The 13,005-nt window shown below is 46.7% G+C and overlaps 1 protein-coding gene across 24 annotated transcripts in view; it reads left to right on the top strand.

Annotated features, from left to right (window-relative positions):
* The window catches only part of Apbb2 (amyloid beta precursor protein binding family B member 2), a 383,293-nt gene that overhangs the window by 339,592 nt on the left and 30,696 nt on the right, over nucleotides 1–13,005 (top strand). Inside the window, exon 1 of one of the 24 annotated variants that reach the window (XM_017599457.3) lies at nucleotides 1–6,829. This exon is cut by the window's left edge and continues 22,024 nt beyond it. The exons of the other annotated variants lie outside the window; for them this stretch is intronic. The gene's annotated coding sequence lies outside the window, so the exon portion shown is untranslated. The remainder of the gene's footprint in view (nucleotides 6,830–13,005) is intronic. 24 annotated transcript variants of the gene reach the window in all.

The raw sequence follows: 13,005 nt of genomic DNA on the forward strand, positions 1-13,005 counted from the left end.
TTGAACCCAAGGCCTTACACATGCTAGACTCCTACCATTTACCATTGATCTGTGAACCTTAACCACTATCTGAGACCTTGCTATGTAGCTTAGGTTGACCTTGAACTCATGACTGTGCCGTCTCAACCTTCCCAGGCATGTGCCATCACACTGACTTATTTGTTTTATTATCATTAGCTGTAGGGTGATGGACCAGGAGAGGAAGCCTGATAAGGTCGAGCTACGGCTTAAAGCCCCAGCAACCTAGAAGGGACAGTAGGAGTTTCGCCTGCTCCTGACTCCAGGCCCCTGTCATGTAGCCCCCCATAGAGAGAATTATGGCCATCAGTCACATAGGGGCAGCACCCACAAGTCCTTCCTCATGTAGATGAAGCATCTCAGATCAAGCCAATAGGAAGCACCTGCTGTCAGACCCACCCCACCCCAAAACTGTATGTAAGATCCTATCCAGAAGGAATAGAGGTGTGTGGGAATTACTCTGTCATCAGAGAATGTTACTGCTCAGCTCAGCACAGCCAGGGCAGCGCCTCTAAGTGGCGCTGGGGCAGAGCAGCAGCAGTGGTGGCATTTCCCCTCCCTGCTCGTGCCCTTTCCCCTTTGCTTGAACCCTCCTCCCTGGCCAGGCCAGAGGTCTCTGCGGATATCCTCCTGTACACAGATCAACAATTAGCTTCACTTAAATTTGTCCGGAACTGGAAGCAATACAAATACCCACTCCCTGGTGATGGATAAGCTGCAGTACCGCCAAACAGACAGAAAATGGAATGGAGTGTTTTGCAAATAGAATTCTCAGTAGTGAAAATAAACAAGCTCCTAACAGACTTAGCCAGTCACTAAGTCACAAAAATGAGACTTTAAAAGCCACACACTGCATAATTCCATTTCTATGGCATTTGGGGGAAAGTAAAATTATTGAGACAGAAACCAGATGGTGGTAAGGTATGGGGGAAATACATGGAGGCATTCATCTTGGGGCTGGAGAGATGGCTCAGCGGTTAAGAGCACTGGCTGCGCTTCCAGAGGTCCTGAGTTCAATTCCCGGCAACCACATGGTGGCTCACAGCCACCTGTAACTTCAGACCCAAGGAACCTCTTCTGACCTCCTAGGACACAGACATGCGCATGATACATGTGGGAAAAGCATGTATACCCACAAAAAAAAAAATACTTATAAAATGTTTTTAAAAGTAATAATAATTTCTCTTGGCTTCACTCCCACGCTCCACCCATGTCCTCCTGCCCTACATCGTCCCGGTCATGTGCCCTGAGTCAAGTGAGGCTTGAATTTCTCACGTGGGGACACAAATGTGGCTTTTCTCTAGTTGTGGTTGTGGATGTCAGACAGCTGTTTCCCCTTCCCACAGAGCATGGAGGCACCTGGCTGGCATTGTCCCCTGCCTTTCATTGTAATACTGCTTTCCTGAGGAGAGAGGCCAGGGCTTGCATAGGTAGGAAAGGAGCAGGACAGGTAAGGAAGGGGCTGGGCAGGTAGGGAAGGGGCTGGGCAGGGCTGAGCACCTTGGGAATTGAGTGCTTCCCAGCTTCTATCCCCTCAGTTGTTGGGAGTATGGGAACTGTTGGTTGGCGGGGCTAGACAATCTCTTCATAGTCTCATTAATGCCAGGGAATCGCCCAGTGTCTTTGGTCTAGTAGGAGGTTTCGTCTGCTGAATATTGCATAAAGAAAATGAGTTGTGCTTCCTGCTCGGAGCTTGGAACTCTCCCACATACAAAGATTTCTGCTATAAACAGACATTTATTATTATAAAGAGCCTCTGCGTTGTATAGGTCAGGACAGGCAAAGCCTAGACAGGACAGGAGACTATCGTGGGGAGGGGGCAAACTTTCTGTGAGAGCGCTCAGTTAGAGATTGTGTGCTAAAACCTGGAAGTCTTTTTGATAAAGGTCATGTCCTAATCTGAATGCAAGGCATGCTTCCGTCTCCCAGATTTGGTGTGGCGGAGTGGGGCTTCTTCCGCAAATACACACCACAGCCTCCAGGAATGAATGCCTTCCAGGACAGCATCCACTAACCTCGGAATATCCCTGGTCCTGGCTGAGCCCTTGGCATCCGTCGCCCGGGTTCTTTGCAGTTCCGAACTGAATTCTTTCCTGCCTTTTGCTTGAACTGTGGTAACTGTTTGCATAATTTGTACTAGGATTCTTGCTATTCAAAGTAGTCTAATCAGCTGAATAAGGACATGCCATCACCAGGTCCTTGACCAGGTCCCCCACCGCAGACCTCTGTGTTTTAGCCAATCCCCAGATGATTGAAGCTTGCACACAAGCAAGTGTGAAAGGTGTTGATCCCTACAGCATCCCGCCCAGACAGGCAGATCCAAAATCAGGAGGAAACATTACCTGCTTCTGAGCTCTGAGTGGAGAGGGGGGGTTACAGGTCTTGCCATTTGTCCCCTGTCAACCACACAAGGTGCCTACTCTAGAACGGCCTTCTCCACACGCAGTACACAAGACACCTGCCTGCCTGCAGAGCTTTTGTGGGGTCCAGGAGATGGGCTGCTTGTGTAATACAGCAGGAACTCTGCTGCTGGCTTGCTCTCTCCACCCCCCACACTCTGCCCCTTCATCGTAAGTTACTATGCACAGCATAATGTGAGAAGCACAGGCCTGGGTGGGGCTTTGATGATGCAGTGTGACCAGAAGGGAATACTTAAACCCAGCCTCAAGTGTTTGAGCGAACATTCAGGGCTTTCCTCCTCCTAATTTGAGGAAGAAGCTGAGTGGCTGCTGGTTGAAAGCTGCTTTGATCTGAGGCAACGTAAACATTTTCAGTGGATGACTCGTAAGGACAGTTCAAATTCATACTCTGTATTTCCTAGTAGCTCTCTTTCCAGGAGCGAATGAGCAAGCTTTGTTCTGTAACGAGCTAAGAGTGTAAACGCTGTTATGACAATCCCTTGGTTTTCTTGTTTAATGTTTACACTCATCTAATCAAACAAATTGAAATTGGATTATGTCTGTTGCACATTATAACAGCTATTATCCAGTTTAAATGCAAGTCTGAAAGAAATAAAATTGATTTTTTTTCCTGCCATGCTTCTTGGAGATGTATCCTGGGTTATTGGTATGCTGGCTGTATTTTCAGTCAGCTTTGTACGGGGGAGGGAAAGATAAGTAGCCGCGGAGGGTTTTTTTTCCCCCTTAATATATTATGCAAATAAACTGTAATATTTCGTTCTAATTAGGGAGCACGACGGCTTGAGAGTTGGGTGAGCTGCTTCCCTGTTTTTATAAATCACGTCAGGTTTCTTCTCCTGTCAGATTTTTAAAGAGGATAATAATTTTCAGCCACATTCTTATTTTTAGAAAGAAAAAAAAGATCCCCAGAATAGTAGTGTGCTTTATTATACTATTCTACTCAGTTACTGCAGTAACAGCCTCCTTATTTATCAGGGAACATGTTGGGATAAGTACCAAATTTTACATGTGACTGAACCTACGTTTCTATCGACTTGGATTATCTCTGTTGCACATTAAAACGGTTATTATCTGGTTGAAGTGCAGGTCTAAAAGAAATAAAATGGATTTTTTTTGTTTGTTTTGCTATGATACTTGGGGGGATTTTTTTTTTTTTTTTGCCATCATGTTAGAAGCATGTTTTATGGGCTGTATAGGAAGGGCACTGTGACTGATGCCAGGGACTCGCTAGGGACTTGGATTTGATCTGACATACATCACACGCAAATGAAAATGTTCCAGTCCTGCTGACCACTGCCAAAAGTGGGGTCATGAGCCAGAGAGCACAAAGGCATGGATGCTGATCCCTGGAAGAGGCCCCTGAGAGAGGTGACCACTGACCTGGGCACTAACTCAGAGTAGGTGTTTGGGAATAGGAGTCTGCCCTTTTAATTGTAAAAGTGTCATGTGCTGATTTCATGATCACTGAAAATTTTAAAAAGACAAAAGTTACTAAATGTAACCATTATTAAGTGTGTGACTACATCAGGAAATATGCTATGGTTGAAAGCTCTCCCAAGACCCTGACTCCACCCACTCCCACCTTTGACTGCTCGGCACACATGGATAGACTGCTGCTTTGTTATGAAGGAGGCTGACTGGACTCACCCATGGGAAGGAGCACACGGGGGAAGGTCCCGTGTGAGCTACGCACCTGGCAGACTGTTGTAGACAGAATGACTGTGTGACAGTAGCACAGATGCTTTATCCCAGCCATGGTGGCCAGAACTGAGGGCTCCATCATGTGGGTCGACTGGTCCAGGGGCTGATCACAGTCTCTGGCACCTGCAGAGTTGGAGCTCAGGTTACAACACCCAAGGCCTTCAGCAGACACCACCTCTGGGCGGCATGGCATCCCAATGTCTTGGAGGACAAAAGATGCCAGGCTCTGTAGCGGAACGTACACTCTTTACCCCACAAGAACAATGGACTACTGTTTACCCCTAAAGCTCACTGTGAAGTAGGTGCTGATCCAAAGGTGAATTACCAAACCGCAGCAAGGGCTGTGGGGGGAGCCAGGGTTAGGCCACGAAGGTGGTGCTGCCTGTTCAGAACATTTTCTGAAGCAGTCTGTGTGGGCTGAGATCTCAAGAACAGAGGAAAGACTAGCCAGGTAAGCGACGTAGGGAAGGGCATTTCAAGAGGAGGGGACAGTTAGCAAAGATTCTGAGGTGGGAATAGCTAGACACCTCAAGGAACTGGAAGAACACTGGAGGCAGAACAAAGAGCAAGAACCATTTGCAACAGTGGCTAGAGAGAGGAGCAAGGATCATATCCCATGTGACCTCAGACACCCTGGAAGTATTCGTGGATCTTTTTTCCCATTGCAGGGCAAGACCAGTGGGAGGGTTTTAAGCAAGGAGCATTAATGTTTGTAATCATTATATATTTATCAAGATAGTGCCTTGCCAGCTGGTAGCAATATACACCCTTTATCCCAGAATTTAGAATGCAAAGGCAGGTGGATCTCTATGAGTTTGAGGCCAGCCTTGTTTGCAAAGCAAGTTCCAGGACAGCCAGGGCTACACAGAGAAACTCTGTCTTGAAAAACAAAACAAAACAAAACAAAACAAAGATAGGGCCTCACGTAGCCCAAACTGCCGTTGGGCTGACTGTAGAGCTGCGCCTGACCCTGAACTCCTGGTCCTCCTGCCCCCATCTTCCTAGTGCAGGGACTCCATGGGAAAAGGTTTAAAGTGACCTATCTATGAGCATATAAAACCAGCCTGTTAGGGACCAGAAGGGAGGCACGGAGACTTGACACACCACTACAACCATCCAGGGGAGAGAAGATGACCATGGGGACCGTGGGGACAGTTAGAGAAGCAGGGAGGGGCATGTTTGAGAGTGTATTCAGAGAGCATTGGTGATCATCAAGTACGGTCTCCCTACCAGGAGACTTCTCTGTCCCATCTGACTTATCCCCCCCCCCCCCCGCTTCAATCCTGTTACAAGCTGAGAGGCAGAAAACCACTCTAGAATTGTGTGGGAGGGAGGAGAGCCACCTTGCGAAATCAGTTCATCACCAACCTTGGTGAGGGCTACCCTGGCTACTGAACCCCAACCCTCCAATCACCCACAGCGCCACCTTCAGGTGGGCTGCATCCCTACCTTGTAGCTGCTGCAAATAGCTAATTCCGAGTTAAGGCTTATAAGTAGCAGAGGTAACACAGATCATAGATCACTGAAGTCAATGGCGCTATCCCTGCAGAGACACCTGCTAACCAGAAAAGGCAATTGTCAGCACAGATTCTGGTTAGCATATGCATATCATAAATATTGAACAGATAAGTAAATGTTTGGTCCCGTTTTAAAACATGAACATTAGGAGATTCCAGTACACCTGCTGTGCTTCTCCAAATCAGACAAACGTCCTCGTTTAACACACTACTTCATTTCTGTGTTTGCTTCCCGTTTTCTCTTCTTCCTCTGCACAAGGAGTGTGGGGGGTTTGAACAAAACACAGCCAATCTTCTACTTCATTTTGTTAATTAATCAATCAAATAGCTTATTCATGCCCAGCACAATTAGGCAAAGGGAATATTCCGTGCACACAATGTAATCAGCAAATGAGCTTGCCTCCTTCTTTCAAACTTCTCTCTTGACCGCCAGTCCCATTTAAAATGCTGTCACTTAGCCAACTGGACACTTTTCTGCTTCCATGTAGATGGGGGGGGGGGGGGTGGCCAGCTAGAAACGACAGTGATAAGAGTGCCAGGGTGAGCTTGGCTTCAAGTCAGCTGTTCCTAAGAGGTGTCTTAAGCGGAGAAATGAGTTGCTGTAAGGGCTTTGTGCAGATTAGCAGGTAGTCTTAAAAATGTACTGTCCAGCCCAGCTCGCCCTGGGCTCCCTTCTGAAATCTATTCATTTCATTCACTCTCTGCTTTGTGGAAGAGTTTGTCGTGGAGGCTCCCTGGCTGTGTGTAGTAGCACACACAAGCACAATAGGGTCAGAATTAACTTTCTTTACAAGAGACTGTACAAAGGGTACAGAACATAGCCTGGGGTGGCGGTTTGCACAGCCCCCTTGCTCAAGACCCTTGCAGCCGGGAGTACCTGCCAAAGCGTCTGGCCCGAGCACCTGGCGGGAGCACCGCAGGAGGGCCCCGGCTCAGCAGCCAATGGGAGATGGTGGCCTCGTGGGCGGGGCGGGGCGGCGCGGAAGCAGCGAGCTTGAACTTGAGATGGAAGTGCTGCCGCTGCCGCTGCTGCCTCCGCTGCTTGCTAGCTTCTGCCGCTGGCTTAAAGCAAGTGCTCCGCTGGCTTGGCTAGGGTACCAGGTCTTTGCCCTAGAGCCTCGGACAGTGCCTCCGCCCTGCCCCGGTAACTGGTAGACCGACCGAGAACTCAAGGTGAGGAAGTTGGAGAGGGGTGGCACGCCTTTGTCTGCAGGTGCGTGGGGTACTGGGCTTGGAGGCAGCGAGGTGGGACACGCGGGACAAAGGCCGCAGCCTCCCTGCCCACGGAGCGTGCTTAGCACGATGCCTGGAGGAGGGCAGCCAGCTGGTCTGAGGAGGGGGTCTTCCTACCACTCGGGAGAGAAATGAGTGGGAGGTATTCCTTTGATCTCAGTTTATAGTCGCAGCGGGAAGTGCTGGATTGGAGGTGCACTGGGCATTTCTGTGATGACCAGTGCCCCGTGGCTGAGTGTATTCATCTCACATGTGCCCCAGGAAATGTTCATGTACATCTTTTCTAAATTAGAAGTGAAAAATATTGCATTTTGTAATGCAGTATTTGAATTAAGGGCAATACCCTTTGTGTGGAAAAACCTCATTTCCAAATTTTATTTATGTGGCAGAATATTGGTATGATTTTCATGGGTAGAAAATGCCTGAAATTCCCAAAACGTGGAAACGCAGCCAACTTAACACATGCGTGTTCTTGGCATTGAAAAAGTAGTGTTTTTGAAAAAGCAAAACACAGCGGTTTAAATATTGCTTACAACACTTGATTAAATTCTTGAGGAATCTGCGCCTTTTCTAGCAATTACCCGTTTCTCTGTCCCAATATTGTAACCAGGCACGTCTATCGATCCCCTAATGAATGTGAGCTGTGAATCTTCATTACTGCCTTGGGTGGAAGGAGACAGGAGGAGGCAGGGAGACAGCCCATTAGTCTTTCCCCTTCTTTTGATAACTGTGGCTGCAGCCTCCTCTCCTTTGGTGCCTAGAGGGTTAGGGGAGATTCTGCCTGATTTCCTCTAGTTTTCCCAGACTACTGAGCATCTGCCTCTCCTCTAGCCTTGCTCTGACACGAGGGCAGTTTTATATGTTTCCTAACCTAACATCCAGATCTTTGCTACTTCTGTCTTAGCTATTTGCTTTTGGAAAGGAGTAAATGTCTAGAGGTCTCCCGCAAGAAGTTAGAGGCAGGAGATAGTGTCGAGAAAAGCCACCCTAAGTTTGTATTTATACATTTCTACCTATACTTTTGTAAACTCACCTGCGACTGTGTTCTCACAAATGAGATGGGAATTAAACCGAGCAGAGGAAGAGGTGGTCCATCGAGCCTCGGCCACAGCCTAGAAAAAGAGGTACCATGGTTTTAGCTCAGCAATGGGAATCCCACTTTCTTTTTTTAACAGTGCACACATTATTTTTAGTTCTCGTGGTTTTTAAGCAGTGTGGAGTCACTTATTTATTTATTTAACAAATATTGAACTTCAGAGCACTGAGCCTTAGCCTTGGGGATAGCGTGGTGAGCATGGTGGATGCCTTCTTGTATTATTCTAACTCCCGCTGTGCTGTTATGGGGCCAATTTTAGGCCTTCTGAGATTGGACGTACCTGGAGAGCAGGGTGGATGACCTTGAGCCCTGAGGCTACCCTGTGAGGTTAGCTGAGCCCAGGGCTGTGAGGGAAAACAGATGGAACCCAAGCCAGCTCCGCTCAAAGAATGGGTAGGGAGATAAAAGTTAGGTCCATGGGTCTCTCGGGCTTGAACTTCCCTCTACCAAGCAGATTCCTCTCAGAGTAGCCTAGACTGTGAGCAGAGCTGGGGCTCAACTCTTAAGGGTGTAAGCAGTGGTATGGTTCATTCACTTGTGGCGATTCTAATCTGTTACAAAAACTATCATTCACGCCATCCCTTGCTGTCACCTGAGCAGCTTTTGTCTTGGACAACTCTTTAAAAATGAATCTCATCCTGCGCTACAAACTAAGCAAACCTTATACCTCCAACAGCCCCCAGCATGCCGAGATGGGTTCCAGGGTGGACACCTCAAATGTATTTATACCCTCAATGTACCAATGTGGGGGTAAGATTAATGCCAGAAAACTTCATATTCATCTGCACTTTCAGTCTTCCACCAATCTCAGCCATGTTATACTAAACAGAAGAATTAATTTCTTCTTTGCTATGTGCCTGTGTTCTTAGACATTGGATCTCATACGCTCCCATGATACTTGTGTCTCATGGGACTTATAATACTTGTGAACTTTTAGAGAGACAAATGGACAAATGTAGACAGAAATTCCTCACTGTTTTAGAGTTTAATTGTATTCCTCTTTAGTTATAAGCCATAGATAGGTTCATCTGTTTAACAGCCAGAGAGAGGCTGCGAGTCAGACACTTCAAGAAGTAGACTTAGGCTCCTTGAAGACAGTCAACAGCATGGCACAGCAGACAGTAGTTACTTCAGTGGGGAGAGCCCACCTAGGAGGTAAGACTTGAGTTGGGCCTCAAGACTGGTATGGCCAGATGACAAAAAGTGAACTAAGGAGACCAGAGTGGTCTGTGTGCAGACAGAAGAGACAGGTGGGGAGGTCAAGCAGGGTCCTTGAACTGTGGTTGTAGATTTGACTTCCGTTTTGTTGGTCACAAGACCTCTACTTCATCCACAAAGATCCTGGAGAGGGCCATTAGGAGAGGCTTCCGGAAGGCGGCCCGTCCTGGTCCAGGCGGGATCTCACACGATGGAGGGCATGAGGAGAAAGAAGCAGGATGAGAGGCTGCTGGAGAGACTGAATGGGCAGCCCGACTGTGGAAGAGGCAGGGAGGTGGTGCTCTGGGTTCATTGGATTTTTCTGTTGGGAATACATGTTAATGGAAGTAACGACTGTTCAAGGACAGAGTTATTAAGCAGTGGAGTGACTCACTTTAAATTTATGTTGCATCGAGACCTTGACTTCATCTCGTCGTCTCCTGCAGTGTGGATGAGTATTCCTACCCAGTGGACTCTTACACGTCTGACTATTGTTCCAAGACACTTTTACCCTTCGGTGCGCTTGACTGTCATTCTCTACTTGTAATCAGACTGCAAGCATTTTTTTTTCTCTGCTCGGGATTAAAAATAAAGATTCAAAATAAGGTGGGGCAGAGAGATTTAAATCTACATATAAAATTATTTACCTTCGCTCCCAGTTTTATAAGCAGCCATTGGTGAATTCCCCTTTTCTATATTTTTAGCAACTGATAATTAAAACTTTTCTATAGGTATGTCAAATTGAAAGGCTGGACTCCCCTAGCATCTTCATAGAAAATTCACTAGCGTTTGGGGAGCTAAAAGGACCTATCAGTCTTTGAAGAATAGGGAAACAAAATGCAGAGGCTCTTCAGCTTAGACTGGGGTTGCCTCCCTGTGAACCTATGGTAAATTGAAAATACCATAAGCAGAAAATGCCTTTTAAGCCCCTACCTGACATTGTTGCCTAGCCAACCAACACTCTGTATAGTTGGTTGTTTGTGGGGTTTTTTTTTTTTTTTTTTTTGGTTCTTTTTTTTCGGAGCTGGGGACCGAACCCAGGGCCTTGTGCTTCCTAGGTAAGCGCTCTACCACTGAGCTAAATCCCCAGCCCCTTTGTGGGGTTTTTTTTTTGTTGTTGTTTTTTTTTTTTTTTGGTCACATGACTGACTGTGAGCCATAGCTTACTGCCCAGCACCACAAGAGACCATTGTACCAAATATTTCGAGCCTGAAAAAAGATCAAAATTCAAAGTACAGTTTTGGATGCGTCTCGCTTTCCCTCCTTCAGAAAGCTGTAAAAATGGTCAAGTTGAGTCACTCTAAGTTTGCACTTAGTTTCCGGAGAAATTCTCTGTTAATCTCCTTTTTCACTGTAGAATTATGAACCTGAACACTGAGGGCAACTGTGACGGGAAACGTGGATTTTGAAAATCATTTTCGTTTTGCAAAACTGTGTAGATACAAAATGTCTGCGGTCAGTATCCTACCGGCTGGGAAGGCACTGGAGTGAGGGGCGCCAGGCTTTCTGATCTGGAAGCCTGGACTGGTTACCCTACAACTTGTAAGCTTGTGGGGTGGGGGGGGAAATGAATAAATTATGACGGTTTAAATAATTATGATAGAAGGAGAGCAGAAAGCAGCTGCCGAAAGCATGGCTGTCAACTGGGGCCAGGTTGGCCTGATTCTGTCATGTCAGAGCACGCAGTTATTCCTGCACATGCTGCTTTCCAGGGTCAGGTATGATCTCGCCCTCGTCCCTTCCCCTTTGAAAGTCTCTTAAGTGTAACAGCCTGCTAGTGACATTTTTAAAAAAAAAAAGTGACTGAATTAAAGGTCCACAAGGATGCTATCTTTCAGGGAGGGCCTGTAGGAATTCCATTAGTGTATGTGTGTGTGTGTAAGAGAGAGACAGACCAGGCAGACAGACAGACAAGCGGAGATTGAGCCCAGGGCTTTGCGTCTATCACTGAGCTGTATCCACAGCTGGATTTTTACAGTCTGGAGGGCTTACAGATCAGAGAATCCTCTGTCTCTACGTTTGGTTGTTAATGGTAGTCACACTCTGAGGTTATCCACCAAGGTTCATGTGCTGGAAACATAGTCCTCGCTTGGCTGATATTAAGATAATGTCCCTTTAGTACCTACGTCCTAGTGCAAAGAAATTAGGCCGTGGGGCAGCATCCTGTGCGTTATTAATGCAGGAAGTCCCATGAGAGTTGAGTTTTAGTGGTGAACCTGAATCTCCCCGATCTCCCCAGCTTCCTGTTTGGCCTGTGGCGCTTCCACATGATGTCGTCACCACATACGGTGTAGCTGAAAACCAGAGCTGAGCTGCTGGCACACTCTGGGACCTCCAGTAACTTAAATAAACTTCTCTTCTGTATACAGTACCCAGTCTCTGATATTTTTTAGCAGCTCAAAATGAACCAGCGCATGGACGGAATAGTCTCCGGCCAGTGCTGGAGTCTGTCACCTATCTATAATAAGAATCATTCTAGTGCCTCACCCTGCCACCAGGCCCCACGCTTGGTCTGATGATACAGTCCTGATTTTTCTCTTCCCTTGGTGGTGCTAGGATCAGATGCCATCTTGAAGGAAGCATTAATTTCTTTAGCAGGCAGCTGTGTTTCTTTTTCACACTGGGTGCTCTAGAAACCGTTCAGCACACACTTGCCTACCTCATGCATGGCACTGCTGAATCAGATCCTCTAGAGCAGGCTCAGAGGCTCGTCCTGTGAAGACCAAGCAGTCATCGTTTAGTCTTTGCTGCATTGTGGCCTCTAAGTGAACTGCTTTGCCTATAGCAGCCTTCGCCTATGCCCAAGAGGATTGGTGTCACCGTGTTCTGTACATTCAGATACACTTGTGGCAGATCATACTTTGCTAAGTCCTGATCTAAGAACACATGAGTAAAAAAAATAACCCACAGTGACAGCTGAAATGAACATTGATTTTTTTTTTCTTGGTCCTGTGGAAGTCAGAAGGCCCAGTTACCTTTATCCAGCTCTGATGAGCAGCCTCCAAAAAGAATTTCTGCAAGTCAGGCTGTTTAATCTCACACTCGTAACATGATGTGTCTGTGTGAATTACCAAATATCAACAAATATAGATAATAACAGAAAGGTAGACTCAAGCAGTAAAACTGGAGTAATGGGTCAGCAGCGTTGCCATTTTTATTTTCTTAAGAGATACTGATTGATTGACTGACTGACTGACTGACTGACTGACTGACTGACTTTGTTTGAGGACAGGTCAGGTGATGCAGATCTGTGATCCCAGCTGTTGGGAAGGCTGAGAAAGGAAGATCCAAAGGTCAAGGCCAGCCTTGAGCAAATTAGCAAGCGCCCGACTCAAAATAAAAGCTGGGCTAGAGAGGTAGCTTGAGAGTAAGGCCCTTTTCTAGCACCAAACCTCAAGTGCAACCATCCAAAAAGTGTGTGTGTGTGTGTGTGTGTATGTATGCACATAATATAAACAATGAACAAGTATGTGCACATACAAGTGCATGAGTGCATGAGTGCATGAGCACGTGCACACATGCACACACAGCTTAAAAATAATGAGAAAGCTTACTCTATAGGAAGAGTGTAAACACGCCACTGTCAGGGTAACTTGCTGTGGTACTCTGCCCCTCAGGGCACAGACGATGCTCTCAGGATCTCCCACAGCTTTCTACCCATCCTCTCCTCCAGCACACATGTTATCTCTGCTCTTTTCCCTGAGTAACAAGCTAAAGTTTATTTCTCAGAGTACAAACATAAAGAAAATTCTCTGTGGAGCCGATAAATCCTGATAGAAATCTATATACGGGGGAAATTTATGTATTGATTTGTAGGAGCAGA

This window comes from Rattus norvegicus, chromosome 14, assembly GCF_036323735.1.
Source record: "Rattus norvegicus strain BN/NHsdMcwi chromosome 14, GRCr8, whole genome shotgun sequence".
NCBI classification, from domain to species: domain Eukaryota; kingdom Metazoa; phylum Chordata; class Mammalia; order Rodentia; family Muridae; genus Rattus; species Rattus norvegicus.